The sequence below is a fragment of the Pinus tabuliformis genome, chromosome 1_1 (assembly GCF_031772625.1).
Source record: "Pinus tabuliformis cultivar Carrire ecotype Pingquan chromosome 1_1, CPIR1, whole genome shotgun sequence".
Lineage (NCBI taxonomy): Eukaryota > Viridiplantae > Streptophyta > Pinopsida > Pinales > Pinaceae > Pinus > Pinus tabuliformis.
The window spans coordinates 217,336,751-217,359,370 of NC_142297.1; the positions used below are offsets into that span (position 1 = coordinate 217,336,751).

At 39.9% G+C, this 22,620-nt stretch overlaps 1 pseudogene; it reads right to left on the bottom strand.

The window, feature by feature from the left end:
* The window catches only part of LOC149212317 (DNA replication licensing factor MCM7 pseudogene), a 57,063-nt pseudogene that overhangs the window by 33,337 nt on the left and 1,106 nt on the right, over positions 1-22,620 (bottom strand).

Here is a 22,620-nt window from a genome sequence, read left to right on the forward strand (position 1 = left end):
AAAGTTCTTTCTTTTCTCCAATAGTATTTATGCACAAGAAGGATGGATCATGGTGCATGTGTCTGGATTATAGGGTGCTCAAAAAGCTCACTATTAAAGACAAATTTCCCATTGCTATCATTGATGAATTATTGGATGAATTACATTGATCAATTGACTTTACCATGTTGGATCTTCGTTTAGGATAATATCAAATAAGAATGAAGACTGAAGACGTACTCAAAACAACATTTATAACTCTTGAGGGTCATTATGAATTTTTGGTCATGCCTTTTGGCCTTACCAATGCACCTTCTACATCTCAAGGTTTAATGAATTCCATTTTCAAACCCTTACTTAGAAAACTTGTGATAGTATTTTTTGATGATATACTAATCTAAAACAAGTCTTGGAAGGATCATGTTCAACATGTTGAAAGGGTGCTCAAGCTATTGGAGGAGAAACAATTATATGAAAAAACCTCCAAATTTTTCTTTGGAGTACAGGAGGTGGAATATTTGGGTCATATTGTATCTCATGAGGGTCTTAAGGTAAACCCTAACAAAATTAAATCCATTAAGGAATGGAAAATACCCACATCCATAAAGCATCTGTGAGGATTTCTTGGGTTGACAAGGTATGGCTATCCAAGAAATGATATGGCTAGGAAAAACCACTATCAATCCAGGAAATCCTCCATGCCAATGGCATGTCATAACGAAATAACTTCATGCATATACCATGCATGTCAAAACTAGCAAGGAAATCATACACGCAACTGAATACTTGCAAATAAATCCAGTTGTAGTCGTTGATCCACATGTTCCTTTGTGATTTCCTACTTTCCTTTGCCTTCTTTCTCCAAATCCATAGTATGTTAGAGTGCTCCAAGAATGCTCTAAGTGTGCAAGAGTATGAGAGACTGAGAGAATAGAAGGGAGCTCCACACAAAAACTGTCAAAAGGCCATGAACTAGTCCTTAGAATCCTTTTTATCATTGAGGTCTCTATTTTCTTCATTTCCCTCTATTTTTCCTTAAATTTCCTTCCCATGCAAATCTTTGACCTTTCACCTTCCTTTTGTCCTATTTTCCTTTATTTTCTTAAATAAATTCCAATTAATGCCTCTTTTCCTTTGCCAAATTCCTTTAGTCATAATAAACCAAATGAGCACCCACTAGGATGTTTTTCCCACCATTTAGCTTGCAATATGTGTCCCATGACCTTGGTCTTATATTCTTTTTACATGGAAATTCAACCAGGTTTGTTACACAGTCGAAGCACTTTGGGCCCAATGAAGCTACATGGGAGATGGTTGATCAGATGCGGGCTATGTATCCCTCTCTATTCACTGGTCAAGCAAATGTATTTTGGTATATGTGTTTTATGTTATGTTTGATGATGTATGTATATATATATATATATAGATATATATATACCACATCGAATTGTGTTATAAAGCTTTGATAAGTAGTATGGTGTTCATGTTATGATGGTCATGGTCATGGTATTGGTAATATGATATTATGTAGATGTTGCATTGAGCTATGTTATAAAGTTCCATGGGAAGCATACGTTTTTTGGGTTCATAAGTTTCACTGAACACCAAGGATAGTGTTACCCCAAGGGGGAGTGGTTTGTAACATCCCCTAATGGATTTCCTATGTAAATAAAAGTAAGACCAAGGTCATGGCACATGTATTCTAAGTTGAATGTTGGGAAAAACATAGTGATGGGTATCACTGGTGATTAATTAATGGCTATGGAAATAAGTAAAGGCACTGACAAAGGAAAAGAGGCATTAGTTGGCATTATATTTATGCAATAAGGGAAAATAGGAGAAAAGGAAGATGAAGGGTTGCAAATTTTCATGTGAGGAAAATTGAAGGAAAAATGAAGGGAAATGAAGAAATTAGAGGCATTAATGATACAAATTCTTCTAAGGCTCAGTTGTTAGATTTTTCCAGTTTAGCTTTTGGGCTCTCTTCCATTCTCTCATTCTCTCATACTCTTGCAAACCTAGAGAAATCTTGGAGAATTCTTTGAGAAAGCTTGGAGCACTTAAGCATTCAATTTTATTTCGAGAAAGAAGGCAAACGGAAAGTAAGAAAGTGAAAGGGAACAGTTGGATCAACAATTACAACTGGATTTCTTTGCAGATAACAACTTGCATGTGTGATTTCCTTGTTGATTTATGGATGCATGGTATATGCATGTGATTTTTGGGTTATGTACTGTCATTGGCATGGAGATTTTCCTGAATTAATGGTGATTTAGCCTTGCCTTTCCATTTCCTAGATAGTGATGGTGTTGTGGGTTTTTCCACTTGATTGTTTTCTGGTTGGTTCTAATAATTCCTTATGGCCATGGGTTGAAACAAATGCTTTGGAAGCCCTAGAACAACTTGGGTTGAGTTACTAGTCCTGGAGCCTAGGTTGGGACAAACTCTTATGAGCCCCTTGTGGGTTCAGTTACTAGTCCCTGGAGATGGGTTGGAAAAATTCTCTAGAGCCCTTAAAGGTTGTGGGTTGAGTTACTATTTCCTAGAATGTAGTTGGCATGGTGTGTCACTTTCCCATTCGTCTTTTTCTGGATCTTCAATTTTCGAACTCTGATACCAATCTGTAACCACCCCCTTCCACATTTACCCAATCTCACCGGCCTGCCAAGGTAAACATGAGAGGATGAGTTACTATGACATGATATGACCTCCAAACTCCAATTAAGGATGACAAATTGACCATAGAATTACAACTCACCTCATCCCTCAGGGCTACAGGAGCACTCAGGGGCCAAATAACCAACCCAGGTGACCAAACCCTTAGTTGGGTCTCCTTTTCACATAACTTAACCCCTAACCACTTGCATATAAAGGCCACTAAACACACTCACAAGCCTGTCTAAGTGTGGTTGTGACCCAAATTGTTAGTTCAAAGGGTGCAGTCCCAAGATCTAAGCCACAATTCCAGGTCAATTTCCATACCGCTACCCAACACTCCCTGTGACTTCTCAAAATCATAATGACATAACAAAAATGCTACACATTCAAAATTAGAGGTAGAAATTGACCTAGAATGCCTTGAAAATAAAACGCATTTTGTCAAACACATAGAAAACATGTAAGCTATAGGTCATGAATGTATATCTGATCCTAACAATCTGAGATTCATCTGAGAATCATCAAGAATACCCCATGCCCTCTTCACGTGGTTGAAAAATTATTTATTAGTCGATACATTCATAAACCAATCAATAACTAGACCATTCATGACAAGAGTCATAGATGATACACATTATATAACCAACATATAACTAGAAAATAACCAATATAGAAACCAATGAAACTCAACCATACGATTACCATCATAACCAATACATATACTCATAGATCACCATAGAAAAATGTCTCATATTAACATAGGAAAATAAAAACCAAGTGAGGGAATTCCATGAACCAACCAACCATAGATTGGGATGAAACAAATCTCATATTCCAAGCATGAACACGGTATCTCATGGAATAAACCAAGACAAATCAAACCAGTGCTTCCAAAGGCCAAACCACCTCAACCCTTAACCAATGATTCCACCTCACGATCAAAAATCACTAACATCAACCAGATAGATCTCTACCCAAGTTGTTCGGGGCTCTAGGAACTAGTAACTCTACCCATAGACTTCCAAGGCTCCAAAGTGTTTGTCCAACATGCCTCCAGGGACTAGTAGCTCAACTCACTAAGGGCTCTAGAGTTGTTTTTGAAACCTAGACTCTAGGACTAGTAACTCAACCCAAGCTACTTGAGGGCTTCCAAAGTGTTTTTTTCCAAACCACATCCATAAGGAATTATGAGCAACAACCAAAAAAAACAATCAAGTGGAAAAACCCACAACGCCATGGCTATCTAGGAAATGGCAAGCCAAGGATAAATAATTGTCAATCTAGGCATATCTTCATTCCAATGGAAGAACATAACCAAAAAATCACATGCATATACCATGCATCCATAAATCAAGAAGAAAATCACACATACAACCCATTACCAACAAATCAATCCAACTGTAGCTGTTGATCCAATTGTTCCCTTGCACTTTCCTACTTTTCGTTGTTTCTCCAAATCCAAGTGAATGCTAAAGTGCTCCAAGTATTATCCAAGAATGCTTTAAGATTTCTATAAAAGTGCAAGAGTATGAGAGAATAAGAGAATAGAAGAGATCTCCAATGCTAAACTGAAAAAAATCGAGCAACTGATCGTTAGAAGCCTTTTTATCATTGAGGCCTCTAATTCTTCATTTTCCTTCATTTTTCCTTTAATTTTCCTCATATTTAAATATGTGACCCTTCACCTCCTTTTCTCCTATTTTCCTTTATTTCATAAATAAAATTCCAATTAATGCCTCTTTTCCTTTGCCAATGCCTTTGCTAATTTCCATAGCTTTTAATTAATCACCAGTGATACCCATCACTATGTTTTTCCCAACATTTGTCTTGGAATATGTGTCCCATGACCTTGGTCTTATTTGTATTTACATAGGAAAGCAACCAAAGACTGTTATAAAGCCCTCCCCCTTGGGGGAAAACCATCCTCGGTGTTTATGAACAAACAAAAAAGATGTTTCCCATGGAGCTTTATAACACAACTTGATGCAATCTCTCTCTCTCTCTCTCTCTCTCTCTCTCTCTCTATATATATATATATATATATATATATATATATATATATATATATCTGTGTGTTTGTGTGTGTGTGTGTGTGAGCTTGGCACATGATCTAATCCTCAAGGAGCTCTTCCTAGGCTTGATGCATAAATACACATGTTCCCTAACCTGAAACTCCTTAAATACCCTATGCTAATTTGCATAACTCTTTTTCCTATCCTGTGTTTCCTTTAGATTCTTCTTGATAACCTACATTTCTCATTCCATCACTTCCAACATGTATGGTCCAATCAACACCATGTTCACTCAATCACTCTAGCTTATAGGAGTATTAAAACTCTACCAATAATCCTCAAACGAACTCATTTTCAAGGACTTTTGATACCCATTATTAAATGCAATCTCTACCAGTGGTAGATACTCTTCCCACTTCCACTACTAATGCATGACATACATCCTCAACATATCCTCAAGAATCATGTTAGCCATCCCTCTCTATCCATGTTATGCTCTTGACCTGTAAGAAGATACTAGAATACCAAATATTGTGAAGAAATATAACCCAGAACACAGAACAATGAGAAATAACAGCATGTATTTTATTATTCAGAAAGGAAAGCAATGTTCACTTGCCTCTTTGAGGGGGCAACCTCCAATAGAGCAGGGCTCGATTACAAAATAAGACACGACGCTCCTCAATGGGGAGTCTCTATCCTTTATATAGGATTCATACATGCAATACCATGGGTCAGTACCATGGTTCTTATTAATACCATCTATCTAATACCATGGCCCATTTGCAACTAACTGTGGTCCCTTCTTTAAATGTGGGTCAACCACTTACAATTATTAATATGGGCTTTATTGACTCTTTAACTAACTATAACTATGACTCAACCCTATTGCATAAATAAGCAGGTTAGGGTTGGACCCTAACATACTGTCCCCCATAAAAACAACCTTGTCCTCAAGGTTGAAGCTGCAGAAACTGCTAAAGAACAGTGGCTGGTTCCCAGGTCGCATCTTTTGGAGTGGTGTCATTCCATTTGACGAGGTCTTCCTTGATCGTGCGACCACCCAGGTGCCATTCTCAAGTGTCAAGAACCTCTTCAGGTTGGAGCCAGATTGAACCCTCTTCATCAAATTCGGGTAGACTGGTTTGAATTCTACAATTGTTCCCAACCACTTTCTTGAGGCATGAGACATGGAAGACGGGATGGATTTTTGTAGTGGGTGGCAAGGCTAGCTTGTAGGCTACTTCTTCGATGCACTAAAGTATTTGATACATTCCATAGAATTTTCAAGATAATTTCTAACAACCCTTGTCTTTAAGTGATGTTTGCTTAAATGGTTGCACCCTCAAGAATACCTGATCCCATTCTTGAAATGTGCACTCTGAATGATGTTGGTATGCCTGTTGCTTCATGTGATTTTGAGCTTGATGGAGATTATCTTTGAGGTAGGCAAGAATGGTTGCACAGTTCTGTAGGAGTTGATCCACTACTTGTACCTTAGAGCATCCCGGGATATAAGAAGTAGGTGAAGGGGGGAGTTGACCATAAACTGCTTCATATGGAGTCATCTTGGTGGTGGCATGATAGTTAGTATTATACCACCATTCGGCTAGAGGTAACCACTGTACCCATAGATGTTGCTTTTCTGAAGTGAAACACCTGAGGTAGGTCTCCAGACATTTGTTGACTACTTCAGTTTGACCATCAGTTTGGGGATGATAGGAAGTACTGAGTTGGAGTTGGGTACCTTGTAGCTTGAAGAGTTCCTGCCAAAAGTTACTGGTGAAGATTGGGTCATGATCAGACACAATGGAAGTGGGCATGCCATGCAATTTGAAGATCTGGTCCATGAAAGATTGAGCCACCAAAGTGGGTGTAAAAGGGTGGGGTAGGGCGCAAAAATGAGCATACTTAGAAAGTTTTTCCAAAACCACCATGATGACTGATTTGTTGCCTAACTTCGGAAGACCAGTAATGAAATCCATAGAAACATCTGTCCAGATTGAGGCAGGGATGGGCAATGGTTGTAAAGTGCCTATGGATTTGACTGTTTCTCCTTTGTGGTGCTGACGCACATCACATTCAGCTACAAAAGTAAGAATTTCCTTTTTCATGCCTATCCAAAAGAATGAACGCTGAGTGCGAGCATAAGTCTTTTGAAATCCTGAATGGCCTGTAGTGGGAGATGAGTGCAACTCTGCCAAAATGTGATTTTGAGGGTGGATGTTGGTGATATCACTACTTTGTCCTTGTAGGGAAGAATGTCATCCTACCAAGAGTAGCCCGCTGTGGAATTCAGATCTGCTTGCAATTTATTAAGTAGTTGGGAGAACGAAGGATGTGAAAACCATTCCTTGCGAGCCTCTTCAAACCACTCTGTAATGGGAAGAGAGATTGCTAGCAAGGTGCTTTCCTCCTCAAATTGGCGTGATAAAGCATATGCTATGACCATTTCATGCCCTTTCTTGTAAATTATCTCATAATCATATCCTAACATTTTGGCTAGCCATTTATTTTGTTGTGGCGAGGATAGGTGTTGCTCCAAAAAATATTTAAGGCTTTGATGGTCTGTGCAGATTTGGATACGCCACCCCAATAAGTATGGTCGTTAGGTATCCACTGCATGTAAGATGGCCATCATCTCCTTCTCATAGGTAGATTCTCCCAAATTTGTCCGACTTAGTTGTTGTATAGTGAAGGCCAAGGGTCTACCTTCCTGCATTAAGACATCCTCAATACCCGTACTTGAAGCATCACATTCAATCACAAAAGATTTGGTGAAGTCGGGTAGTGCCAATACGCGAGTGGAACACATGGCATGTTTGAGAGCTTTAAATTCATGTTGCTCTTCATCATTCCAAAGGAATGAATTTTTCTTGAGAAGGTGAGTGAGGGGTCTAGCAATGCAACCATAATTACAGACAAATTTGCGATAGTAGCTGGTGAGACCCAAAAATCCTCTCAAACTCTTCAAGGTCATGCCTGGATCTTTTTGGGATCCACCTTGACACCTTCACGCCCCACAATGTGGCCCAAATACTCGACTTCTTTCATGCCAAAAGAGAACTTGGACAATTTGACAAATAATTTATGCTTCCGGAGTAGTTGCAAGAGCAGGTCTACATGTTGAAGATGTTTTTCCCAGGTGAGGTTGTAGATGAGGATGTCATCAAAGAAAACAAGGACAAATTTTCTGAGATATGGTTTTAGGAGGTGATTCATGAGGCTCTGAAAAGTGGATGGGGCATTACAAAGACCAAATGGCATTATCAGGAATTCATAATGGCCTTCATGAGTTCAAAAAGTAGTTTTTGGAATGTCTACTTATTTCATGTGAATTTAGTGATAGCCCGAGCGAAGGTCTAGCTTAGTAAAGAATTGAGCCCCATTTAGTTCATCCAACAAATCATCAACAACCGGGATGGGAAATTTATCATTGAGTGTCAGCTTGTTGAGGGCCCTGAAGTTTGGACACAGATGCCATTCCCCATCTTTCTTGAGCACCACGACCACAGGTGATGAATAAGGACTAATGCTAGGACAAATGACACCGGCTTCCAAGAGTTCCTTGATGATTTTTTAAATTTCATTCTTTTGGGCAAAAGGGTATCTATATGGGCACACATTTGGTGGTTGTGCCCCTGGGACCAAAGTAATTCTATGATAATGTTCCCCTCTCGAGGGTGGAAGCTCATGAAGTTTGTCAAAGACTTGCAGATGGTTGTTTAAGACCTGTTGCATCTCAAGATGAATATGAAGAGAAGTGGGCTCGAAGGCCTGGATGGCATTAAATTGGGTGATAACTCCATGGTGGCCCTTTTTTAACAACTTTTCCATCCGATGTGAGCTGATGATAGAAGGAGCACCTACCTGGAGTTCGTGGAGGGTATGCGTGTGGTCATTCTGCTTAAAGCTCATATATAACTCTTGGAAATCCATTGTGATTGGGCCGAGTGTGTGGAGCCATTCAGCCCCCAAGACAATGTCACACCCACCCATGTTGATGGCAAACATGTGGGTCTTTAGGTGGTAATCCCCCATCTGAAGTTTGACATTTTCACAGTGGCCGCCACATTTCATTGTCCCCCCCTCAGCAATCTGAACCTGGAAATTAGAGACTGCTCTGACAAAACGATGCACTGCTTTTGCGACTCTTTGATGGATAAAATTATGTGTGCCACCATTATCAATTAAGACTACTACAGGGCGATGTTTAACAAAACCTTTGATTTTGAGAGTTTGGGGAGAAGAAATGTCTGCCAAAGCATGGAGCGAGATAACTGGTTCTTCTGGTGTAGCTGGGAGCTCATTGTCCTACTGGTTGTCCTCATCTTCCTCCTCTGGTCCCTCAAAGGGTGGGGCTTCCTCAGTAGCATCAATTTGAAATAATTTGGGTTCCTTGCATTTATGCCTCGGGGAGTATTTTTCATCACAGTAGTAAAACAATCCTTGCTTTCTTCTTTCTTCCATTTCTGCTAGTGACACCTTTTGAACCTTAATTGTTTGGGTACTACTCGGAGCCTGGTTGGTGTGTCCCTTGGCTATGAATTTTGTACTAGGCGACTGGGACACTAACGCGTGTTCCACTTCACGAGCCGTCGTGCAAGTTGCCAACCATGTGGCTGGGTGGTGCATCTGGACGTGGGCTTGTATGGCGTCTTTGAGACCACTGATAAAACATTCCAAGTAGAATTCATCTACTAGACCTCCTGTGCAGAAGGCTAATGCTTCAAAGGCTTTAATATATTCTTGTACTGTGCCTATCTGTCTGAGCTTAGTAAGACGACCCAAAAAGTTAGATTCATGTTCAAAGCGATCAGAAAGGGCTTTTGAGAATATCTACCAAGTCATTGGCCTTGCATAGCATCATTGATGCCACTGCCACCATTGCCATCTTTCTTGGTCCAAGTAAAGGCTTCCCACACTTAGCTTAGTCTCATCATCTCTGATGTGATTCAATGTGAAATATTGCTCCATTTGTGATAGCCATATGGCTGGATGAGAGCCATCAAATTTATACATGTCCAGCTTGGGTGGTCGAGGGTGGGACTATTGGTGGTTTCCATAGAAGTGAAGAGAATGGCTAGATTCGCCCTCATGGTTTTCATTAAAAGCATATGCCTCCGATTGTAACCCCGACTTGCCCTTTGTGATTGCATCATTTAAGGACTAGATCTGCTTCGTTAAGTCCTCCAACTTTTGTTCAAGGGTGTCTATCTTCTCATTGGCCATAGCTTGAGCTCTGGTTTGTACCATGCATAGATCCGGTGCACTTGTCGTTACTGTGAAAGAAAAAATTGGGACCACCCAAAAATTTGAAGTTGACAAGTGAATGGTACCACCTTGCTCAGCTCATCATCCTGATTCTTATGGGCTAAGTCTCCTATAAGCGTCCTGGGAGGGGCTCATATATATATATATATATATCTATATATATATATATATATTTTTTTTAATTATTTAATTATTTATTTATTTATATATTTTTTTACTTCGAACGAAGTTTTACTCCTCGCTTAGGAATACTGCAGTAGCCAGTTTTCAGAAAACTTAATCCTGACCAATGTCCTGCAAGAATCACCGCAAGGTATAGGAGCCACAAGCCTCCCTGCACAAATAGTCAGATCTATCTGCGAAACCCTCAACTGCAGAGTGTGAGTAGGAACGTGGCAGCAACCGAACCCCCGTTACTAGATCTAAATGGCAGATCTGATTGTTGTGGCTATGACAGAGCCCAACCTGCTAGATCTAATCTGGAAAAGAAGATGATGGGCAATCTGTAGAGAGATAAGGGAACTATGGTCTCAAGTAGTGTCAGGTGCTATAGATCACAATATACATAATCGTCCAACAGTAGTACTCGACCCAATCTTTTAGGGCACTAACTAAGGAGGATCAACCATACCCTTAGCCGTACTACCCGACTACCCTATCGTACGCGCGAGTAATATCCCTGAGCATTGTTCTCGGTGTATTGTAGCAGCAAGACAGCCAACGGTTTATCTATGGCGAGGTTTCAGGTGAGTCTAGCATAGAAAATTTTAGGGGCGAATGTTCGCCCTTTGGCGAAATTAAGGGGTTTTAAATTTTTAGTGGGCGAATTTTTTGTATCATAGTACATTTTTACAAATCACCTCAAATAGCCCACCTTATTTTAAGGGAGAGGGTAAAAAAGGTAAATTTAGCCCTTGAAATTAGGAGTTACAACCTTCCATTCGCCCATTTTTAAGAATAGGTTTTATTTAAGTGAATCCTATGGGCCAAAGGCCCAAATACCATATTTATAAAAGAGGTATGGTAAATTAATAAAAATATAAATAAATGAGAGGTATGGTAAATAAATAAAACATTTTTTATATTTACTCCATAAGTCACCTTATATACATGCAAGGGTGTAAACAAATAAAAATATAAGTAAAGTGGAGGTATGGTAAATAAATAAAATGTCTTTTTATACTTACTCAAAAAGTATGGTAAATAAATAAAAATATAAATAAGCTAGACGCATGGTAAATAAATAAAACCTCTTAGTCCATAACCCTCGTTCTATTTATGAAGGCTCAAGAAAGAGGTTTTATTTAAGTGAATCCTATGGACCAAATACCATATTTGTAAAAGAGGTATGGTAAATTAATAAAAATATAAATAAATGAGAGGTATGGTAAACAAATAAAACATTTTTTTATATTTACTCCATAAGTCACCATATATTTACAAACACTCAAAAAATGTGTTATATTTAGGTGAAAACTATGGGCAAAATACTATGGGACAAATACCATGGACTAGATTGTTATTAATACCATGCAAGAAAACATTATTAACCCTAATATTAGTATTAATAAAAATAAAAATGGCACATGGTATTGACCCATGGTATTCACCAAAATGGCACATGGTATTGACCCATGGTATTCACCTGGAATGTAGCCTATTTAAATGGGGGAATTAAACCAGCATAGATCCATCTTTACTCTGGATCTACTAACCCTCGAGAGGTATCAAATATCGTGATATGAAAACTAGCATAGAGTGAAAAAATATTTGATCCCATCAAGAGTAAAAATGGATGTTGTAATTTAATGTATGTTAAACATTTTAGCTTGGTTAAAATAAAAAATAAAATAAAAATCAACTATTAATTTTATTAATTTTTATAAATTACTAATAGTAATTTCTAAGCTCCAGGTTTATGATAACCCATGGTATTGACCCATGGTAATACCATGGTATTCATGTGAGCATAGACTATTTAAAGGGGAAATTCTATCATCTTAGATCCATCTTAATTCTGGGTTTACCAAGTGCTCAGAGGGATAAATAGATTTCATCCCCTTAAGAGTGGTAGATGTGGAATTAAGGTGGATATAGGTTGGCTTTTATGATAATGAATATATTAAATAGACTTAGGAAATTATATTGTAAAAACATCTTAAGGTGAATGGTTAAAGCATAGACATTGGACAAGTATATTTGTATACTTCTGTTTTAAACTGAAACAAATCTAGGCTAAAAGGAATGGATTGATTGCACTAGTCATTCTTCTATAGCTTTCCAACATATGCTGGAGTAAACATATTGTAATTTGGGTAATTTTTCTAATTGCAAATAGGAACATACTTGTGTATTGGCAAGGTGCTTACGAGGTCCCTAGAAGTGATGAATTTGAATTTTTCTTGGTTTTATATATAGTATTAGGTTTTTTCTCATGCTTTCTGTGAATGGCACGGGTGAATTCTATCCTACACCCACTAGGTTATCGATATGTAATTTCGGTAATTTTGATTTCAGAAGATATTTTAAAGAAATGCAATGATTTCATTTCTGTATTCAATAAACAGAAGATTTTATAATTGAGTAAAATATTCGCTATGCGTGGTGAGAGATTCGCCAAAAAATTATATATACATATCATATTATTGATAAAACCGCCTTCCATTTTTCCTATATACCATGGAGATTCGCCCATTTATTATACATGTAAATTTAGGGGGGTTTCTTAAAATTTTCCCTGGAGTCTACGGGGCTTTCGATATACCCAGAGGGTACATGGAAGACAGTCCGTGCGCGGTTCTTTTTAATGTGCTACTACTCAAAGGGGTACCCACAGGGGTTACAAGGGAGTCCAACAAGCATGACCACCTCTTGTATTTCCTGCATGCATGCCTCCCCAAATTCGCAGCTTTATGCGCTCAACGACAGATCCCATGGTTTAAAGACGTTGGAACACATTTCTAGCCAAAAAACAATTCTGCTAAAAATGGAGATCCCACCGGCCTTGGAAAGTTCTCTGATACCACTTATGCTCTTGACCTGCGAGAAGATACTAGAATACCAAATATGCGAAGAAATATAACCCAAAACATAGAACAATGAGAAATAACAGCATGTATTTTATTATTCAGAAAGGAAAGCAATGTTCACTTGCCTCTTCGAGGGGGCAACCTCCAATAGAGTAGGGTTCGATTACAAAATAAGACACGATGCTCCTCGATGGGAGTCTCTATCCTTTATATAGGACTCATACATCAATACCATGGGTCAGTACCATGGTTCTTATTAATACCAGCTATCTAATACCATGGCCCATTTGCAACTAACTGTGGTCCCTTCTTTAAATGCAGGTCAACCACTTACAATTATTAATATGGGCTTTATTGACTCTTTAACTAACTATATCTATAACTCGACCCTATTACATAAATAAGGGGGTTAGGGTTGGACCCTAACAATCCATCTATCTATAGATGATAGGTTGTATTAAAATCCAACTCTGACCCAAACTTGCGAATAACTCATTCAAAAATCTGGAAGTGAACTTATCATCTCTATTTGAAACAATTTTTTTAGGAACACCATGCAGTCTCACTTTCTCCCTTATGTAAATCTAAGCTTTGTCACTATCTAAGTTTGTAGACTTAACTGCAACGAAATGAGCTACCTTGGTCAACCTTTCAACCACAACCATAATAGAATTATGTTACTTTAATGTCCTCAGAAAAATTGTAATCAAGTCCATGGAAATGACCTCCCATTTCCACTATGGAATCAAAATGATGCAATAACCACTTGGATGCTTGCACTATGCTTTTACCTGTTGACAATATAATCATTTCGCAACATACTCGGCCATCTCTTTCTTCAAGTTTGGCGAGTGATAGAATTTCTTAACCATTGGAAATGTCTTCTGATATCTCGGGTGACTTGAATATGGATTGACATGAAATTCCCTCAAGATAAGCTTCTTGAGCTCACTATCATGTGGTACATAAATCTTGTTCCTAAATTTAACTAGGCCATTTGTTGTGAGATGATAATCCACATCTTTATCACCTGTAATATGTTTTTGTAACTTTTGCTTAAGTTGTTGGTACCTATCTTCCTACTTGTTAGCGCTTGAGATTTCACCCTAGGCTGAGGAAGGTAAACCTTCAAGGCAACATCAAACCATTTCACCTCGTAGCTAGCCCTACGGGGTATGAGAAGGCTCTCTCCGGTCTATCTCGGAAGATTTTCAATGGGGTGAGATGACCAATCAAAGGTAACACTGATATTAGGCTAGTAAACTGATAAGGAGGGTTGATTTAAAGTTTTTGGGGTTTTTGGTGGCAATTGGAGGGAGTGCAATTCAGGGTGCGGGGATTGAGCTCAGTTTTTGCAGGTGGATCTTTGGGGCAAGGTAGGAGTTTGTGCTGATGCCTTTAGCTAAGATGGATGATCAAGGAAGAAAAAGAGAAGCTAAAGAGGGCAAACAATGACTTTGAATCCTCTCTAGACAGTGGAAAACATAAACATTAAACAAATTTGAAAGCTGAGCATGGCAAGCATGAATTCAAACTTTATCACTTCATTTGTTTAATAATCTGCAATAAAGAGAGAGATGGAACACATAAACACACTTACAATTACAATAAGAGAACACACCATCAACACAAGAGCCCACAAGAATCCCAATGATGTCTGCAAAACCCTGGTCTTCCTTTTACTCAAATTGCAGAGATACAAGTAAAATATACAATAGGAGCTTCTCCCTCAAGAGTCCAACCATGAAAATGAGCAAGAGAAGGCATAATATAGATGATCTAACTCCTTTCCCCACCTCTAGGGGTCGAGCTCAACTTCCTAGGAGCTGGTTCAACTAATTCTAAACTGAGCACTAGATAATAGGCAGTCAAAACAACTTGCCTCTAAAACTTAGGAAACCTATCCATGCATTAAATATTTACCATTTACATCAAAGAATCTTCTAGAAGTGATGAAGGAGAGTAAAAGCATCTAAGTGCCATGAAAATTACACAAAAATCCATCATTTACATGCCTCAAAAGTCAACCAAAGTAAAAACAGTGTTTTGCTGGCCGAACTGGTCAAAACAGTGAAATTTCCCTGAGTGGTCGCGCCCCTCACATTGACTGGTCGTGCGCATTGACAGCTCTGTTTGAGGGCCTTCCTGGTGTCCAAATCAGGTGCAAGATAGCGCATTGGAAAGGTCTGTGAGTCTAATTTCCAACCCCACTGAAATTTCTGAATTTGGATTTGATTTGAGCCCTCAAAAGTCATTTCTCCCAAGACAGCTTTCTGCAACTCAAAATAGGGGCAGAAAGTCAAAAATTGCATGTATTTTGAGCTTTTGGAAGCCCAAATCTTCATAAAATCTGAAACCCATCTATAAGCTAGTGTATTTTTGCATGACAATTCCAAAAATGTAGAGTTTTCCCCGTTCTGAGCTGTCCCCATGACTGGTCGCGCGCGGGGTGAGACCACTCAAATGGCCAAAACCTGTAAAATTCTCAAAAATGCCAAAAATGCCTCAAAACTCTCAAAATTTCTTGGGTTTGCTGCTAGGAGGAGGCTAATGAGTATCATGGTGAGTGAGAGAGGCCTCAGCCAAGATACGGAGCGGTTTGGTCTTCTTCTTCCTCTTGCGGGCCTCGGATAACTTCCTTTGGAAAATCTTCATTTTTGCCTTGCAAACATGCATCCTCGCCCAATAATGATTCTTCATGTTCCGTAGCATCCTCTTGTCCTGGTTGGCCTTCTCCAATAGCCTCTCAAGGTGAGCATTCTCCTGAATGAGCAAAGACTCCCGGTCAGCAGGCAATGGGTCACCGAGCCTCCTATGGTTCAAAGTTCGATCACTACGGATCCTCCATAGCTCATCAAGTTCTTTCTCCTCCTCCAATTGTCTGTTGCGCTGCTCCAGATAAGTGATGGTCCATTGAGCCATTTGGAGCTTTTGCTGCAACATGAGGTTCTCCTCCTCTCTCTGCCTGATAATCTCATAAAAATCTGAAGAAGGAGAGCGGGCATCAAGGCCAATGAAATCATCATGTGTATCACCAGCTCTCTCATCCTCAACCAAGGGCACCTTGCCCTCCCGCACTGCCTCTGCTGATGAAGAATGCGAGGCCCCTTCCACCTGGTGTGGAGATAGCACTCGCTGACCTGTAGATGATGATGGCGAGACCCCTTCCACCTGCTGTGTTGAAAGTACTCGTCGAGCTGCTGCAAACAAGGCCCTTGGGCCTTTCTGATATGTAAGATGCGGTGGGGAAGCAACATGTCTCGGAACAATAATCTCGGGCTAGTGTGATGGACTTCCCTCCTCATGAATGGCCTCTGGCTCTGGTTGTGGCTGTGGTGGCACTGTAAAGAACTCATGAGAAATGAAGTCTGCCCATGGAATGCCCTGCTGACTCAACTAATGGGAAACAATGAGCTGGATGAGACCATGATGGCACAAACTCCTATGCTGCTGAGCTGGGGACTGCCTCTGAAACACGGACACCATTCTCTGAATGTCCTGGAAGAAGAAAACTGGGATGTTCATCATCCTCACTCGGGTAAAGTGCATCAACAGGCGAATGTGACAAGAGAAGACCTGTGAAAATCTTCCCTCGCATGTGAAGTAACGCATGATAAGCCGCATGATCGGAGCATACTCCCCCCGGAGGAATCTGAAGGGAAAGACCCCTGACAAGTGACTCATGAATGCTGGCCTGACATATGGCTCAAAATAAACATAATCCAGCATTTTGCGCTTGGGCCACACCTCACCCACATTTGGTATCCCGGTAGCCTCTGAAATCACCTCCGGAGATAGTACTAAATTCACCCTGCAAGAGTGACCTGCCCATCATGAAGGTGCAAAACAAATAAGCGGGCCAACTCCCTGTGGTGCTGAATCTGGGCAAGCCTCTCACAGAACTGAAAACATGACATATAACGGAAACAATTCACTGCCATAGGACAGGCCTGCAATTCTGCCAAAGAGGTGGGTTCCTCTCTCCTATGATGACCACCTTTGCCACCCTTACGAGGCCTCTGCTGTACCTCGATCTCTGTGGAAGAAGACCGGTCATCACCTTGCTCATAGGTTTCAGTGGTTGACATGGTGCTTTTGAGCAAAGTGAAGCAAATAGATAGAGTAAACTGTTGCCCTTGCCTGCAAAAATGCTGAGAAGTATGCTGTTTTCATGGGGAAAAAATCATAAGGGAAATGTTAGGGGAGGGATTTTTAATAAGGAATGGGAAAATATGTAAAAACATGGATTTTTAAGGGATAATTCACAAAATGTCAAACATATCATCTCATCTTCCATCATTAGGAAATCATTTGCAAAGAAATACTTTATTAGGGAAAATACGTATGATAGTCATCAAGGGAAAGGACATGCATTTGCAACAGGAGTATAGGACAGCATAGATAGCTTGCTCCTTTGAGTTTTTGTTTTTTCAATGTACATCATAAGGTAAACAGTGTTTTTCAAAGGATTTTATGTACATTTAGTCATAGGGGAACAAGGCTTCTTTTACATCTTGTCATAAGGGAAAAGGGATCTTAATTGAACAGGATTTTAGGGAAGGGGTAGATAGGAAAACAGGGCTTGGTTTTGGGGAGACACAACAATATTCTTTTGCAAACAATATTTACAGCAATATGTCCATTTTATACATATACACAGCTGCATTTTTCTTGTTTTTGCTATGGATATGCAACAGCAGTGTGTCTTCTATTTTCCAATGACTATGCACATCAATATCTTTTTTTTATTTGGTCATTTTACCATATTATTGCTCTTTTCTCTTTTTACATAACATTTTTTATCCTTGCTGTTGTTCATTTATTTTCCTTGCCGTGTGGAGGGTATCAGGGTTTGTGTAGAATACATGAAAGGGCATTAGGGTTTTGTAAAGGGATTTGGGGGAGGGATAGGGTTTTAGGAATTTGGGATGAGAGATTTAGTATTTATTGCAAATGAGATAAGATATATATGACATTTGTGAATTTAATAGAAAACAAGGAGGGAATAAATAGGGATTTAAAGCCTTGAAAAAACATCAACCCTAGCATAATGCCTACATGAACAAGCAATCGCCCAAATCCATTTCTCCTTACATTTCTTGGTGATAAACATATATATGCAAGCCCATCATTTCATGTTTCAAGCATTCAAATGCACTAGAAGACCCTACCTCGATCAGTTGAGCAAGCAAGAGGGCGATTTAGTCGATTTGGAGTGGTTCTGTAGAAGACAGCTTGAGTGGTCGCGCCCCTGCTCTGAGTGGTCGCGCCCTGCCCGAGTGGTCGCGCCCTTTAGAAAAATACACTGCAGAGGGGTCGCTGAGTGGTCGCGCCCCACCCAACTGGTCGCGCACTGAGCTTGAGTGGTCGCGCCCCTGAGAATGACTCCAACTTTCTGCAAATCGCCTCTTTTGACCTCTCACTCGTTTTTGCAAGCTCTCAAATGCATAATGAGGCTGTTTAGAGGGAAATTTACTCTTTATAGGCCCAATTTGAAAAAATTAACTTACCAAACCCACTTTCTAATGTTTTTGTTTTGACATTCACTTTTAACACTGTTTTGAGTTCACTTTGTCCTGAATTTGATCTTTTGAGTGCTTTAACTCCGTTCTTTTTGCAGGTTGACCATCTGATGGACTCTGGCGAGGAGACCAGGGTTATTGCCGGCATTTTGAAGAATTTTGAAAATTTTCCTTATTTTTTGCAAATTTCACATGACCTTGGGTTTAAAAACAGGGTTTTTAAATCCAAGGTATAAATGAGCTGTACCTGATGAAAAATATCAATGGAACATATTTACATACCTCCTTCCGGCTTGCTGGGGACTATTAGACCTCTGACTCATGACCTTGCAGTGATTTTTGACCAAAACCCTAGACCTAAAACTTGGGACTTCAAGACAAAAATAAAACAAGTGTAACACAAGCTCATTAAATGATATGACCTGATCCAGCAAAGCCAAGAAGGGAACAAGGACCAGCTCCTCCATCAGTTTTATGGCATGCCTAACGGGATGCAAAACTGATACTGATGAGACACCTACCTATGCACATGCAAAGAGCTTTTGATCACCGATGGAGGGCTCAAGACCGACACTAACATTGGCTCCAATGGGGATGGTAGCTCCTTGGAGGTGCCAAGAACCTTAGACCTCTGGGAGAGCAGACCAGTGCTTTATTCATTGGGCAAATGGAGTCAACTTGTACAGACGTGACCAAACTTGAAATGACTTTATTCGACTTGGACTATAAACTGAAATTTTCAAAGGACTTTGACTCAAACAAACTAACTTTTGCAGAAAATAAACAATCTGAAAACTCCACACCAACCAATCCCCATCCTCAGAATTATAGCCTTCACCGCGGGCCCCAAACTAAGGATGAGAGATCAGTTCACACTTGCTGTAATGAAAGGAAAACGGTAATTACAATGAGGATGATTAGAGCAGCATTGCTCAAGCATGATATCTTTTCAGAAGCCGGCCATTCACCGACCCACCGGGACATTCATCCCCATTCAACTCTTTGAGAATGAAAGCATTGGGACCACGATATGCAGCAATCTTATAAGGACCTTTCCACAAATTATCAAATTTACCGTGCTTACCTTTGTCCTCATTTCGGGCATCCCACCTCAAAACAACATCCTCCAGCTGAAAGTTTTCCGACTTTGCCTTCTTGTCATAGATTTTCTTGATACGCTCTTGCAACCTTAAAGAATTTTGGAGAACCTCTTCCCTTGTTTGCTGTAAGTGAACCATTTGATTGATTCGCCTTTGCATTGGATCCGGATCTTCTCCCGCTTCTTGAAGCAATCTCGCGACCGGTACACTAAGTGATGTTGGAAAAACTGCATCAATTCCATAAACAATCTCAAATGGCGACATGCCAATGGACTTCTTTTGACTTACCCGATCAGCCCATAATGCATTTACCAACTTCTTGTGCCAACTTTTCTTGTTAATTTCCAGCATCTTCTTGATAATGTTCACTAGTGACTTATTTGACGATTCGGCCAGCCCATTGCCTTGCGGATGATAAGCGGTGGAGTGCCCCAAGCTGATGTTATACTTATAGCAAAAATCAACCATCTTATTGGACTTAAAGGCTGCTGCATTATCTGTGATTAATTTGAATGGACAGCCAAAACGTGACAAGATATTATTTTCAAGAAAAGAGATGATTACCGAATCTGTGGCCTGCCGAGTGGGAATTGCCTCTATCCACTTTGTGAAGTAATCAGTGGCAGTTAAGATCCATCGATGCTGCCCGGATGATGCTGGGTGGATTTCGCCAATGAAGTCTAGGCCCCACTGCTGAAATGGTGCGCTGATTTCCACCGGTTTGAGAGGCAATGGCTGCAACCTTTGTTTTCCTTGGAATATTTGGCATTCATGGCAGCTCTTCACTGCTTTGTATACATCAGAAAATAGGGAAGGCCAATAGAAACCAGCTCGCAAGATCTTATTGGCTGTAGTTTTCCAAAACAAATGACCTCCACAGTCGCCTTTATGGAAATCCTCTACTGTTGCCTTTGCTTCCTCTTCAACCAAACAATTCAGCAAGATGCCACCGGGATCTTTCCAATAAAGTGCAGATTTCATAATACAAAACTTAGCAGCCTTTAGCTTCAATGTTCTTGCTTTGTTTCTTGACATTCCAGGAGGTGCGGATACATTCTGAAGCACATAAACTATATCAGCATACCAAGGAGAAGTAATAAAAATATCCGATACCTGAACCGCTGAATTTTCTTCCCCATCATCGGATAAGGCAGCAATCAAGTTGATGTCAAGGGCATGGAGGTTTGTTTCAGCCATCAATTTAGCGAGACCTTGTCCTTTAATCAGCTTGGTGGGCTTGATTTCAACATCATATTCTAAAAGAGCAGCAATCCACTTACCCCTCCTACCTTCCGGCTCCGTTTGTACCAAGACATCTTTTACGGCTGCACTAGGAACATATGCCAATACATGAGAGTTGAGTATGTATACCCGGAAATCTTTCAAAGCTTTAATCAGTGCCAACGCTTGTTTCTCAATGATGTTATAATTTAGCGCCCCATCTCTTATGATTCGGCTGAAAAATGCAATTGGCCTCTCAACTCCTTCTCTCTTTTGCATTAATACGGCTGCCAATGTATGCTCAGAAGCAAAAGAAAACAAAATGAAATCCTGAGTATAATCGGGGCTGATCAAGGTTGGGGCTGAAGACAAGATTACCTTGATTAAATTGAAAGATTTGACCGCCTCCTCGGTCCATTTGATCTCGCTGTCCTTCCGAAGCATATTGGTTATCTCTCTAAGGTGCTCTGCAAGGTTAGGAATGAAGCGGCGCAGAAAATTTAATTTGCCATTAAAAGATTGTATTTCCTTCTTGTTTCGGGGCTGCTCTAGTTGCTGAATTGCTTCCACCCGTGCAGGATCAATTCGAATACCATCTTTGGAAATGATATGTCCCAGCAACTTGCCTTCACTCATGGCAAAAAGACTCTTTTTCGGATTTAAAGAAATGCCATATTTTCTGCATTTTTGGAAAACTTTCGTCAAATGAAATAAATGCTCTTCATCTGATTTGGAAAATACGGTTAAGTCATCAAGATAAACAACTAAGAATATATCCTTTTCATTGGCAAAGGCCATATCCATAGCTCGCTGAAATGTGGCACCCGCGTTCTTCAACCCAAATGGCATTTTGGCATAATGAAATGTTCCCCAAGGCGTAGTGAAGGCTGTCTTATCACGGTCATCTTCATGCACTAAAATCTGATTGTAGCCGGAGTATCCATCTAGCAATGACATCCTTGAGGCACCCACTACCCGCTGCAATATGTGGTCCATCTTGGGCAGCGGATAGTTGTCCTTGAGAGATACTTTGTTCAAATTTCTGAAATCTATGCATAAGCGTATTTCACCGGTCTTCTTTCTCACTGGCACTAGATTGGAGATCCAATCAGAAAAGCGAATAGGAACTATAATTCCAGACTTGTAGAGCCTATTGACTTCCTTCTCAATCAAAGGCAGCAACTTGGGATTGATCCTCCGCAACTTTTGCCGAAAAGGTTTTTGATTTGGCTTTATGGGAATAGTGTGTTGAATAATGCTTGTATCATAGGTCCTTAAATCTGAATAATCCAAAGCAAACACATTAGAAAATGATGACACTAATCTAATGTATTGATTCTTTACCTTGAGTGGTAATGCCTTTGATAACTTCACCATCTTTGGATTCTCTGCTGTCCCAAGGTTCACATCTTCCACACCTTCTTCTGTTGGCATCAAAGTTGGCTTGCGCGCCACATCATCTTGATCAAAAAGTTCTTCTAAAGGAATCAGCCCTTTAGGAATATAGTTATCTTTCAGCTGCAAAACATCCATTTGATTTACTCCTTCAGGCTCCATGTCTATTGAGATTTCTTCGAATTTACCTTCTCCATGCAAGAAGTCTTTGATTTCTTCGTCATCTTGGAAGACTTGCCAACACCTTTGATTATCCGGGATTGTAGGGCGATGCTTCACATAGATTTCGAACTTGTTGCTTGAATTCATTGGTATTTTCAAATTACTTGCTGCCTTGGCCAATGCATCCGCAACACCATTTTGAATCCGGGGCACACATGTCAAGGTATGTTCTGAAAACCGCTTCAGAATATCTAGAACAGCATTGCGA